At 33.4% G+C, this 13,168-nt stretch overlaps 1 protein-coding gene and 1 long non-coding RNA gene across 4 annotated transcripts in view; one reads left to right on the forward strand and one right to left on the reverse strand.

Moving 5' to 3' along the window:
* Positions 1 to 13,168, reverse strand: part of LOC135127120 (tyrosine-protein phosphatase non-receptor type 13-like) — a 249,908-nt gene that overhangs the window by 59,507 nt on the left and 177,233 nt on the right. The window lies entirely within an intron of this gene.
* On the forward strand, positions 3,588 to 5,325 carry LOC135127119 (uncharacterized). Its single transcript, XR_010280172.1, has 2 exons — positions 3,588 to 4,669; positions 4,724 to 5,325. It is a non-coding gene; the product is annotated as an uncharacterized LOC135127119 (long non-coding RNA).

Consider the following 13,168-nt stretch of genomic DNA (forward strand, 5'->3'; position numbering starts at 1 on the left):
AGAGTGACTCAAAAAAATTAATGAATGCGTAAATATATTTTTTTGATTTAATCAGGAACTACAAAACGGAATGCTCTGACATCTTGCACATGTTTTAAGGTTATAAAGAGCATAATAAATGTTTAGTCAAAATTTATTTGCTTATCCCCTCCAAAAACTTGATGACGTCAGCTCGAAAATTTGCCGAATAAATCATATCTAAAATGTACAAAATATGATCAGTCTGTACTTGTGATCTATCACTCCATTCATATTTTTTGGATTTGCATATACAGGGTGATTCAAGAAAATAAATGAAAGCGTAAATTTATTTTACTGATTTACTCAGGAACTACAAAACCGAATGCTTCGAAATCTTGAAGATATTTTAAAATTATCATAAGCATGGTAAATTTTTGATCAAAACGTATTTGGTCGTCCCCCCTAAAAAAATTATGACGTCACCACAAAATTTTGCTGAATAAATCCTATCTAAAATGTACAAAATATGGTGAGTCTCTTCTTATGATTTATCATTCCATTCAAATTTTTTCGATTTGCATATACAGGGTGACTCAAAAAAATTAATGAATGCGTAAATTTATTTTATTGATTTAATCAGGAACTACAAAACCGAATGCTTTGAAATCTTGCAGATATTTTAAGGTTATAAAGAGCATAATAAATTTTTAGTCAAAATATATTTGGTTATCTTCTACAAAAAACTGATGACGTCAGCTCAAAAGTTTGCCGAATAAATCGTATCTAAAATGTACAAAATATGATGAGTCTGTACTTGTGATTTATCATTCCATTCATATTTTTGGATTTGCATATGCAGGGTGACTCAAAAAAATTAATGAAGGCGTGAATTTATTTTATTTTATCGATTTAATCAGGAATTACAAAACCGAATGCTTTGAAATCTTGGGAATATTTTAAAGTTATTATAAGCATGGTAAACTTTTGTTCAAAATGTATTTGTTCATCCCTCCTAAAAAAATTGATGACGTCACCCTTAAATTTTGCTGAATAAATCCTATCTAAAATGCAAAAAATATGATGAGTTTGTACTTGTGATTTATCATTCCATTCATATTTTTTAGATTTTCTTAAGAGGTGGTTCAAAAAAATTAATGAAGTCAATTTATTTTATTGATTAAATTAAAGGCAACACTTATTATTAGTATTACACCCCAACCAACCCAATTTGGTAGACACAAAATTTGTTAAAGGAAAAACTCGGTTGAAACATAAGGGTAGCACGCTTATTTACATCGACTTTAACATTACAGACCTGCATTTGTTTTATGCGTTCACTTGGTTCCGCGAATGTGAAATAGACATGTTTATAATCAACCAATTGTGAATTTCACCGTCAAGAATTAAAATAAAACCCAATGTTTTATATAATACGCGGAAGTCGAAGCAATAAAACCGATGGTCGTTTTGTTTACAGTTTCTCTGTTTGACTCTCACGTATGGTGTTACGCCTGTCATCTTAAATTAAGAATGTTTATACATACACGATTTTCAGTTGCCTCTGATACGTATACGTGAGTAAATTGTTTCGTTATTTTATTGATTATTACAAATCAATATTCAAAACGACCCAATTCATTTTCCCGAAAATTTGAGAATATAATAATTTTATTCTTAGTATTACACTACATCTATCCCAACTGATATACGTGTCCTTGCAAAAATGTTGATGACGTCACCGCATTTTTTTTTAAATTCCCACTACAAAAATGTAATGAGAAAAAAAACACAATAGGCATGCAGTCGTCAAGTTTCCGACAGCGAGGGAAGTACTGTCTAAACTCTTTAGACCAATTTTTGCTCTAGGGCCATTAGAAATTTAAAAAATCACTCCATACTTTCTATGTTAAATTGTAAAATTTTGCTGCATAATTTTGATTTTTTTTCCAAAAATGTAGGTACATGCATAAGGTTAAAAATTTAGGCGAGTTAGTAAATCCACGTGCATGGGTATATTATTTTGCACGTTTTAAGCAGGACTTGCTTAGCACAATTTTGAGACAGCGTCATAAAATTTTTGGTAGAGATGATTCGATTATTAAATTTTGGTTTGCGTTATATAATATATTCTTAAATATATGCAGGGTGTTTACAACAAAATTGACAGTTCTTCGCGAAGTCTAAGAAGTCTGAAAAACTTATTTTGTGGTATCAAAATTATAAGGGGAAAATTAACCCTTATCCAATTTTTTTAGACGCGACTGAAAGATAAATAGGTAAAATTAAATTTTTTAATAATAATTATAACAATATTAATTTGTACGCTGTAATTCTACGATTTCGAAAGTTGTTTCTAATCAATGCATATCTTTTCTTGATCTTGCCTGAATACCTTCATTTTCGGGTGAGTGGTGCGTCTAAAATAATGTTTTTTTTTTTTAATTAAGTATAAGAGTTAAACGTCCTTCATCTGTTAATTTTCAAAATTTTAAATTTGATTGAGATTGTATTATAACCGCAAGCTTAAAACATCAAAACAATAGTGAAAAATATTTGTAAAACACAAAACGAAAATTGACAAGTTCTTCAAAACGACGTTTGTTACTTCCCGAATGGCTACTTTCATGTTTTCTTGACGTATTCTAATCCATAGACTAGGAAAAATAGGTCTCTCCTTTCCGTCCCTCGGTCTGTCTGTCATCTGTGTCGATTTTTATTAAATAGATAATCTCCGAAACTCTCGGATCGATTGTTGTCAAATTTTAGATTTGTTAGGTGCTCGGTAAATCGCGAATCAAAATTTATCTAATCAGCCCCACTAACAACGTGATGACGTTATTTTAAGAGTCTGCGTATTAAACACTATTTAAATTTTACAAAATAACATACTCCTCTACTTGCGGTTTATAAATTTGCCTTGAATTTTCCGCAAAAAATTAAAACTGAATAACATTTTATATTAATACCGAGAGCAATCTTTTTAATTGTTGTATTTTCACCTGAAAATTCTATCAAAGACAAATCTTCAAAAATCTATGACTGTCTTTGAAGTGTGTTTTTTATTGCTCTCTCGGTGCATGAGCAACGTTAAAAGGGCGACGGCTCAGATCATTCGGCGCGTACCAATAACACGAAAACTTTTTTTCTTACACTGTGACTGGTATTACCTGTATTTCTTAACTCATTTGGATTATCATAAAATAAATACAATATTCGGCAAAATCAAATTTTATAATTTTTCGAAGAAGCTAGATTTGTTGGACTGTACTTCAGGAACGTGGGAAGTTATGCCTAAGTAATCTTAGACCATTTTTTCCCATGATCTATTGTAAAATTATAATTGAAAAGACACTGGTGAATGATTTTCATTTTTTTACCGGCATCATAGAGTTTTCAACTTCCAAAGTAGAGATACGAGGGTTTTCGAGAAATCTAAGGTTTACTGACTTTAAAAGAAAACTGGTTTTTAATATTTGGGAGACGAGTATCTCTTATTAGTATTAGTTGTAGCATGATGTATGATAATGATAGAAGCCAAATTTAATGAAATTTTTTTTCTGGCAACCAAACCAATGTAATGTGTAAAAATACTTTTTAACGGTTACATGTATACAGGGTGTCCCAGAATTCGCGCCATTCCCGTGAATGACATGTTCCCTGTCCCGAACTGTGCCGTAATTCGCAAAAAGAATTGTCCAGGCTTTAACCGTGTGAGAACTGGAAGGCGATTAAGTTGACCAATAGAGAGGCTGCTTTTATATCCGAACGTTTCTATGTTCAAAGTTACCTATGCCAAGAACAAAAAATCGGGTAATACTAAAGTTGAATGAATTTTTTCCGAATCCCCCTCCGTCAACAAAGAAAACAGAAGTATGGTTATAAATTTAATCATTTTGACAATTGTTTGTCATAAACTGTCACGAAGTTCATCACTGATCTGAAGAGACGCTTCTGCGCCAAAGATGACTGATTAATGTACACAGAGAGGTCAAGGTTTAGTTTGAGGCAAGTAGCATGGAACAGAAGTTATTTCTGCTGCCATTCTAGTTAAATTGTGTTTAACTGGGCTGTACATGTCATAAGAGAAGCTGTTTCATTTCATCGTAGGCAAATAATACATTTATTACTATTCTACATAGAGTAGCTACCGAAAAGCAGGTATTAGAAGTCATTTTCTTAGAGCCCCGTGAATAATCGTCGGCACCCAGACCAACAAGTGTTTCACCGATTGTTACATCGAGCAAGAGAAGATGGATCTTTTCAACCTAGTCGGAAAGGCCGTGCTGGGGCTCCACGGAATGTACGTGTGGGTGCTGAAGAGCAAGTGTTAGAAAACATGGAAGCGGATCCTAGGAGAAGTGTCCTCTATGTAGCGCAAATGAGTGGATGCTCAAGATCGACCACTCATCGTATCCTTCAAGAGAGAATACTGCATCCTTACCATTACACGAAAGTGCAGCATCTGCGACCAACCGACTACCCGCGACGAGTACATTTTGCTCAATGATTTTTGCAACAAAATGAACTAAATCCTGATTTTTCACGGCGCATTCTTTTCACCGACGAATGTTCATTTTCCCGAGAAGGAATGTTTAATGCACACAGTTGGCACTTCTGGGCACACGAAAATCCACATCTCACTAGGGTGAGAGCGTATCAGGAGCGATTTACTATTAATCTATGGGCTGGAATCATTGGTACTACTGTGGTAAAAATTTTAATGCATCTGATAAAATCACTAAACTCCGTTCCTGTTTTTTAGGTGGGGCCGTTTGTGTTACCTGATCACCTTAATGGGGAGGCATATGCTAATTTTCTACGACTAGAGCTTCCGGCGTTGTTGGAAGACGTTCCTTTGAATGTACGGCGGAATATGTGGTTTCAGCACAACGGCGCTCCTCCACATAATTCGATACTTGCACGGCGAACATTGAAAAGAGTCTATCTATCTATGTTAAATAATATACAACACAACATAATGCGACGAGCTAGAACTGGCATTGAAGTTAATGGTGATCATTTTGAGCACATTGTTTAATAACGTTACGGTACAACGATTCCGGCCCATAGATTAATAGTATTGCTCTTGATATGCACTCACGTTAGCCAAATGTGGATTTTCGTTTGCCCAGAAGTGCCAATTGTGCGCATTAAATATTCACATGCTGGTCAAGGAGCCGATGATTGGGGAAAAGACCTGTATATTCGCACACAGCAGTGGCTGCATAGCGTTTACATTCTCCATAAATTAACATCATTTCCAAATATTCTTTATACTAGTATGAATAAGACATCAGTGACTTAGTGGTATTGGTACTGATTTGTTTATAGTTTGTATTGTTCTTAAAAAAAAATGCAACTACACGATTTTTGTTATAATTTTTATTCGTATCTTTTCACTCTCTAGAAAGTACTCGCAACTTTAAAGAAACTGTTTTAAATCTTCATGTGCAACATCAATATTATTCTTGAATAAGTCTCAGTTTTCAGTATCTCCCCCACATGATTGACACCACAGCAGATACCTATGATCTTAATACACCAGAGAACTGGAGTCTCGTCTCTTTTTTCGTTGCTTAGATTAGGTATCAGCAACAAAGCTGTTCAGTAAAAATTGATACTGTTTATTGAAAATCATAAGCACCGATTAATCGAAAGCGATATTTATGTTTTAGTACACTAAATAACGTTCTTTGAATGGACATGTGGTACTCTTTTTTAGAAATAACGATAAACTTAATATCAGGGATATGATGCAGAGTAAATTCTGAAAATGTACTAATTTTCGTTAAAAATAACAACACATTATTCACGGGGCTCGAAGAAAATGACTTCTAATACCTGCTCTTCGGTATCTACACTATGTAGAACAGTAATAAATGTATTATTTGCCTACAATGAAATGAAACAGCTTCTCTTATGACATGTACAGCCCAGTTAAACACAATTTAACTAGAATGGCAGCAGAAATAACTTCTGTCCCATGCTACTTGCCTCAAACTAAACCTTGACGTCTCTGTGTACATTAATCAGTCATCTTTGGCGTAGAAGCGTCTCTTCAGGTCAGTGATGAACTTCGTGACAGTTTATGACAAACAATTGTCAAAATGATTAAATTTATAACCACACTTCTGTTTCCTTTTGTTGACGGAGGGGGATTCGGAAAAAATTCATTCAACTTTAGTATTACCCGATTTTTTGTTCTTGGCATAGGTAACTTTGAACATAGAAACGTTCGGATATAAAAGCAGCCTCTCTATTGCTCAACTTAAGCGCCTTCCAGTTCTCACACGGTTAAAGCCTGGACAATTCTTTTTGCGAATAACGGCAGAGTTCGGGACAGGGAACATGTCATTCACGGGAATGGCGCGAATTCTGGGACACCCTGTATATATTTTTAGTCATAGCATGATGCAAAAAATTTCGGACCAAAATAGGTTACTGTATCTATTTTCTTTAGAGAATGTATTTTTTGTGTAATTATGATACTAATAAAGTGATTATTATTAATATTATTACTATGACAGACATAAAGCTAGCATGTATTGTTTTAATAATATTGGAAGCTTTACGTATAAAAATTATTTTTAGATTATCTTTTAATCTCAATTGGGCACAACATAATCTAGCAAAATCAAGCACAAATAAACTTCTGCTTCCCCTTGGTTGGTATTTGAATCCTGAATTATGCCTTCTACATGTGACACGTGGCAGTAAGCAAACTCAATTATTTTGCGTTGACAGCGACACTGCGGACGTTCACTACTTTTCTGTTATTTGTTGTTAAACACGTCTCTATCCGGATAATTGATGGTGTTTTCAGGGCGACGCAGGCGGATAAAGAGCAAAAAAGCACAACATTATAAAATCACGACTTTTAGAGCCGTGCTCCATATCCACGTGGAATCTGTAATTTATGGCTCTCGTACAGCTTCTCGAATAAATTGAAGGTTGATTCGGGGGCAAGTGGCGTGCCATAACTCGCAGTTAAATGCTCACGAGCGGTAATAACTAGTACGAGGGAAAAAACGACAAAGAGCAAGTCGTTCTAGAATCACTGTTGGTGCGGAATAATTAATAATTTAGCCGGTGTTTCTGCGGGCTGAAAGCTGTCGACAGCAAATAGCATTGATTATTTTAATATCGGTCGTAAGTTGAGGCTCTTCGGTAGTAATGGTAGCTCGAGACCGGCTATTGTGGCTTCGCATAATTCAATTACTTTGACGGGTGGACGTGCTACATTATTTTTGCATGGATCTCTTCGCGGGATCGGAAAGTGGCAGCGTAAAAGCCTACATACAATTGCAAACACATTGCCATTATCGTCGACACGTGAATCCTCGTGGAGTCACGAATAACACACGGTATTTTAATAGCTGTTAGGATGGCACGGATGCGATGTCCTTGCTCGACTTGTTCAGGTATGTGGTTGCTATTTTCACCCGTTTCATTGCTGATCATTAGCAAATTACTCGAGCTGCTCTTCAACGAGGGGTGGAGTAATGGCAGTTTCACCAATGAGAGTCGGTTTGACAACTGTTTGCATTTAATAAATAAAGTGCTTTCGAAGTCCGCGTCTGTCGCTGATGTTCCTCTCTATTTCTCGAATGATGGCTAAGGAAGTTCTGATGAACGTCTAATCTAATTTCGCGTTTTCTTGCCGATCGAACAGGCAGGATACGAGAATCCAGGTTTCCAATTTCCATCGATTTGTTGGAAACTTATTAGTCCTCCCGGACGGGCTATTTTAAAATTTTTGATGTACTTCGAGATTGTCGTGAAGACAATTCTAATAAAATTTATGTACTATCCCCTGGAAACAACTGATCACGTCTTCTAAGATATTCCCCAATAAATAAATTTGAAATGTGTTTGTTCCTTGTGTTTTTGGCCTCTTTCGAAATTTCAACGGTCGATTCTGTAAAAACGGTTACAGATATCAAAAAACCGAAGCCGGATTTGAGTTCTAGAGCTCGAAATCTATAAGAAAATGTGTTTAGTTGAGTTTCGAAAATGTCAAAATTTTTAAAAAATTTCAATTTAAAAAAAGTTGTCTCAAAATTATGAAAAATTTCAGGGACGCAGATCTCGAAACGCTGATTCCAAAAATATAGCATGTTGATGTTCACGAAGCAACATTTTCGAAAAAATCGCTGCGAAATTCGAATTTTTGAAAATTTCAAAAATTTCCAAATTTCAAAGGTCGATTCTGTTAAAACGGTTGCAAATATCAAAAAACCGAAGCCGAATTTGAGTTCTAGAGCTCGAAATCTACAAGAAAATGTATTTAGTTGAGTTTCGAAAATGTCAAAATTTTTGCGAAATTTGAAGGGGGGACCATTAAAAAATTTCAATTTTAAAAAAGTTGTCTAAAAATTATGAAAAACTTCAGGGACGTAGATCTCGAAACGCTGATTCCAAAAATATAGCATGTTGATGTTCACGAAGCAACATTTTCGAAAAAATCGCTGCGAAATGCGAATTTTTGAAAATTTCAAAAATTTAGATATTTCAACGGTCGGTTCTGGAAAAACGGTTGCAAATATCAAAAAACCGAAGCCGAATTTGAGTTCTAGAGCTCGAAATCTACAAGAAAATGTATTTAGTTGAGTTTCGAAAATCTCAAAATTTTTGCGAAATTTGAAGAAGGGGAGACCATTAAAAAATTTCAATTTTAAAAAAGTTGTCTAAAAATTATGAAAAACTTCAGGGACGTAGATCTCGAAACGCTGATTCCAAAAATATAGCATGTTGATGTTCACGAAGCAACATTATCGAAAAAATCGCTGTGAAATGCGAATTTTTGAAAATTTCCCAACTTTTAACTATGCGTATGTATAGGGTCCTAAAAATTACTTTAGATCATCAAATTATACAGGGTGTTTGGAAAATGACGGATTAACTCTTCAGTATACCTTATGTATTGGAGTTGGGGAGTACAAAAAATAAAAAAAATATTTATGATGTAGATTACGAAAAAAAACGTAATTTTATAAAAGTAAAATTGGCAACACTGCACGCACCTAATGTGTGAATATCTCCGACTTACTTTCTGATTTCTTAGGTAACTGAAATCCACCTTTTATTATTTTAGGACAATAACCATTTAATCGTTGATCATTATTATTAATAAAACGAGCTGTTATTCTTCATTAATAAAAAAAACAAAAAAAAATCCATTAAAGCATTACCAACTAAACACTAGAAAAGATGTTCAAAATTCCTGCCTTGAGCATACAAGTATATATTTCCAAAATTTGATCATTTTTTGTAAAAGTTAGTCAGTACTTGCTACGAGAAAACTGATTTTGGCAAATGACATCCCCTCTAAGAGAGGGTGGGTGGGTGGGGCTAGTAGCGTTAAGATAAGACTGATTTTGGCAAATGAGATAACCTCTAAGAAAAGAGAGGGCGGGTGGGCGGGGCTAGAATCTGCCAAGATAAAACTGATTTTAGCTATTGAGGTACCCTCTAAAAGAGGGGGAGTGGGTGGGACTAGTACTTACTAAGAAAAGACTGATTTTGGCAAATGAGGACCCTCTAAGAATATAGAGGGAAGGTGGGCGGGGCTAATATTTGTTAAAATAAGACCGATTTTGGCAACTGAGATACTCTCTAAGATAAGAGAGGGCGGGTGGACGGGGCTAGTACCTGCTAAAAGACAGACACCCGGTATATTTATTTGTTTGTTAATATAAGGATGGAAACAATATGACATAAATCTTTATGGAAAATGCGCCCTAACAAGTAATGAAAACAAGGGAACTTATATTTTGGTTTATCCTCATTATCAGCCTTTTAATCCATTTGGACTTTGGATTTTCTAGATTTATCGATTAACTTCAAATATAAAAAAAATATGATCTAGCTTAACAGGATAATTTTTCAAACTAGAGAAAGACGTCAAAACTAATTTAATAAGATCGATAAATATTCTACTATGTATACGCGTTTCCATCTGTCTGTCGTTTGTCTGTATCAATTTTTATTAATAATCTCCCAAACTACTGGAAGTATTGTAGTCAAATTTTATTTATACGTGTGTTAGGAATATCGTATAGATGGTAAAACGCTAACCACAATTTGTTTAACAATCCCTACTAACACTGAGATCACGTCAGTAAATTTTATTTAAAGTCTATATGCTTATGCAATTGTGGTTTATGAAACCGTCTTGAGTTTTTACCATAAATATCTAGATTTTTAGAAAAAAAAAAAAAAAAAAAAAAAAACTGAATCGCATTTTGTAATCTCTAGAGTTTTGTATGCGGTGGTAAAAAAAAGCGTTCCATAAATAATTGAAAGTTTAAATTTTAAAAATGCCTGTTGCAAAAATTTCACCTAACAAAATAGATGATGATAAACTATACTACGTCATAGCACGGAAAATTTGACGAAACAAAACAGTATTCTAATAGGAATCATCCGATGATTTCATCATGACTTTTGGAGACTAAAAAATTGGTTTCCGTTTGTTTGTTTATCGTTTGGGTTTGACTGGAAACTACCGGACTGATTGTTGTTAAATTTTATATGTATGTTAGGAATAGGTCGCAAAATCTTAACCAAAATTGATCTGATCGCTCCCATCAACGATTTAATTAATGGCGTCACCTCAAAATTTATTTCTGTTCTTGTGGTTTATGAATTCGCCTTGACTGTTGTTTAATTTTCGCAAGAAAACGTGGTTAGAGCGTCGTACTAATAACACCAAGGTTGCTGGTTCAATTCCTTCATAGGCCACTTTTTTTCTTACACTGTGATAATAGATCTGTTTTTGCTGCATCAAAATTAATCAGGAAAATAAACTATCAAAAAAAATGGAAGATTTGTGATCTTATCAGTTCAACGTAATTTAATGAAAATTATTCTAAGCAGTGTTTATTTTAGTTTGTGGTTTCCTGTACAGTGACGACCGCATCTCTAAATTTTGACATTCCAAGATTAACATAACAGATTTTTAGTCAAAATATTTCAAAAAGTGAAAGTTTTATAAGACGTACTTCCAGATTATAGATTTTCCTTTTAAACTGGACTATACAGGGCAAGAAAAAATGATGTATATGCTTGATGGTACGTTGTTACGATAGCCCTGAGGAACGCAAAAAAAATTTATTAAAAAAATCCATAAACCACATTTTTGAAAATATTAAACTTCAAAGTTGAAAAATTAACTTCGTAGTTCTGAATGTTTTAATGTGAAATTAACCGAGTCTAATATTCCGATAAAAATTGTCAAAAATAGCATCTATCAAAAGCGAAAAATTACGTTGTAGATCGTATTCAGGCAAATTGTCAAAGTATTTTAAAAAGTGAAAGTTTCATTAGACGTACATTCGGATTATAGATTTCCTTTTCAAACTGGACTATACAGGGTATGAAAAAATGACGTATAAGCTCGACGGTACGTTGTTACGATGGCCCTGAAGAACGCGAAAAAAATTATTAAAAAAATCCTTGATCGCAATTTTGAAAATATTAAACTTCAAAGTTGGAGAATTAACTTCGTAATTGTGAATGTTTTAATGTGAATTTAATTGACAGTCTAAAATTCCGATGAAAATTGTCAAAAATACCATCTGTCAAAAGTGAAAAATTACGTTGTGGATCGTATTCAGGCAAATTGTCAAAATAATTTAAAAAGTGAACGTTCCATTAGACGTACATTCGGATTATAGATTTCCTTTTCAAACTGGACTATACAGGGTATGAAAAAATGACGTATAAGCTCGATGATACGTTGTTACGATGACCCCGAAAAACGCAAAAAAAAATATTTAAAAAAATCCATGTACCAAATTTTTGAAAATACTAAACTTCAAAGTTGAAGAATTAACAACTTCGTAATTTTGAATGTTTTATTGTGAATTTAATTGACAGTCTTAAAGTTCCGATAAAAATTGTTAAAAATGGCATCTGGCGAAAGTAAAAAATGACGTGGATCGTATTCAGACAAATTATTATTAAATTATTAATAACTAATTATTTAACTGTCCATCAGACATGCATTTCATTAAACCAAATTAGAATTACGAAGTTAATTCTTCAACTTTGAAGTTTATCGAGATTATAAGCCATTTTTCATCACCTTGTATATTCAGAACTACTATTTGAAAAAAAAATCTCCGTTACGCAATTCAGATCAATGCAGAAAGTTTCATTTTACAGAATTCAAGGGGGAATTTTTTTTTAGTAAAAAATTACAGCTGAATAGGAGAACCACGTATTTGATTTTTCAAAAAAAAAAAATGTATTTTTAGGCAACAATCCAGGAATAATACTTTTATAAAACTTACTATTCTTACCGTGAATAATCATTAATTCTGACACGAATGAATCGATGGTAATTGTCTAAAAATAATATTTTGTTGACATTTGACCCTTTAAAAGTTGGAAGGAAACACTTAAAGATAGATGAAAATATTCCTATGAATTTCATACATTTAAATTTTGGAAAAAAAAAAATGTCTGTGAAATGAAGCGTTGTTACAAAAATTGGCAACATATTTTTTCTTCTTCGACTATTTATAAAATTTTGGAAAAATCACCTTCGATTCGAAAATGAAAATACGACCATTGATAACAAATTGACTAAAAAAATATGTTTTTTAATTTATTCCGTGGAACTACAGCACATATCTCTAGCAAAGCGTGAACACTAGCGCTCTTCCACGCTACATATACGAGTATGAAACAATAAATTGTATTTTCCAAGAGGCTTGGACAGCCTGATGTAGCCCTACGTTAGTGTCACTTTGTGAATGCCGCTATTAATGTCGTCCAATTTATTATTTTTTATGTACCCATTTTAAAACATGTATTTTAAGGCCTAAATTCCTAGAAAGAATAAACAATGTCTTAATTTCAAATGGACTTAGAACCACACTTGATACATATATTAAAAAAAAATCCCCGTTTTTTGACAGTTTAAATTACCACGTGCCTGAAATATGACTTAAATACATAGTGTTAATCATACTACCAGATCTTACATAATGGCAACAAAGTAATGTCAGTTAGATTAGTAACAACAATGAAACGTTATTTATGTTTGGAGCACAATTGTGGTTCTTGTGAATCGTGTTGGCTAACAATTCATTATTCTGGAAGAACATTAATTTGCGAACAAAATATAATTGTCAAACTTTCAAAAATATGCTTTTCATATTTTACGTACACGAAGGACTTAATATTTTCCATTTTCTAA

This window comes from Zophobas morio, unplaced genomic scaffold (assembly GCF_036711695.1).
Source record: "Zophobas morio isolate AGI-343-1 ecotype UQ-CSIRO unplaced genomic scaffold, CSIRO_AGI_Zmor_V1 ptg000011l, whole genome shotgun sequence".
Taxonomy (NCBI): Eukaryota; Metazoa; Arthropoda; class Insecta; order Coleoptera; family Tenebrionidae; genus Zophobas; species Zophobas morio.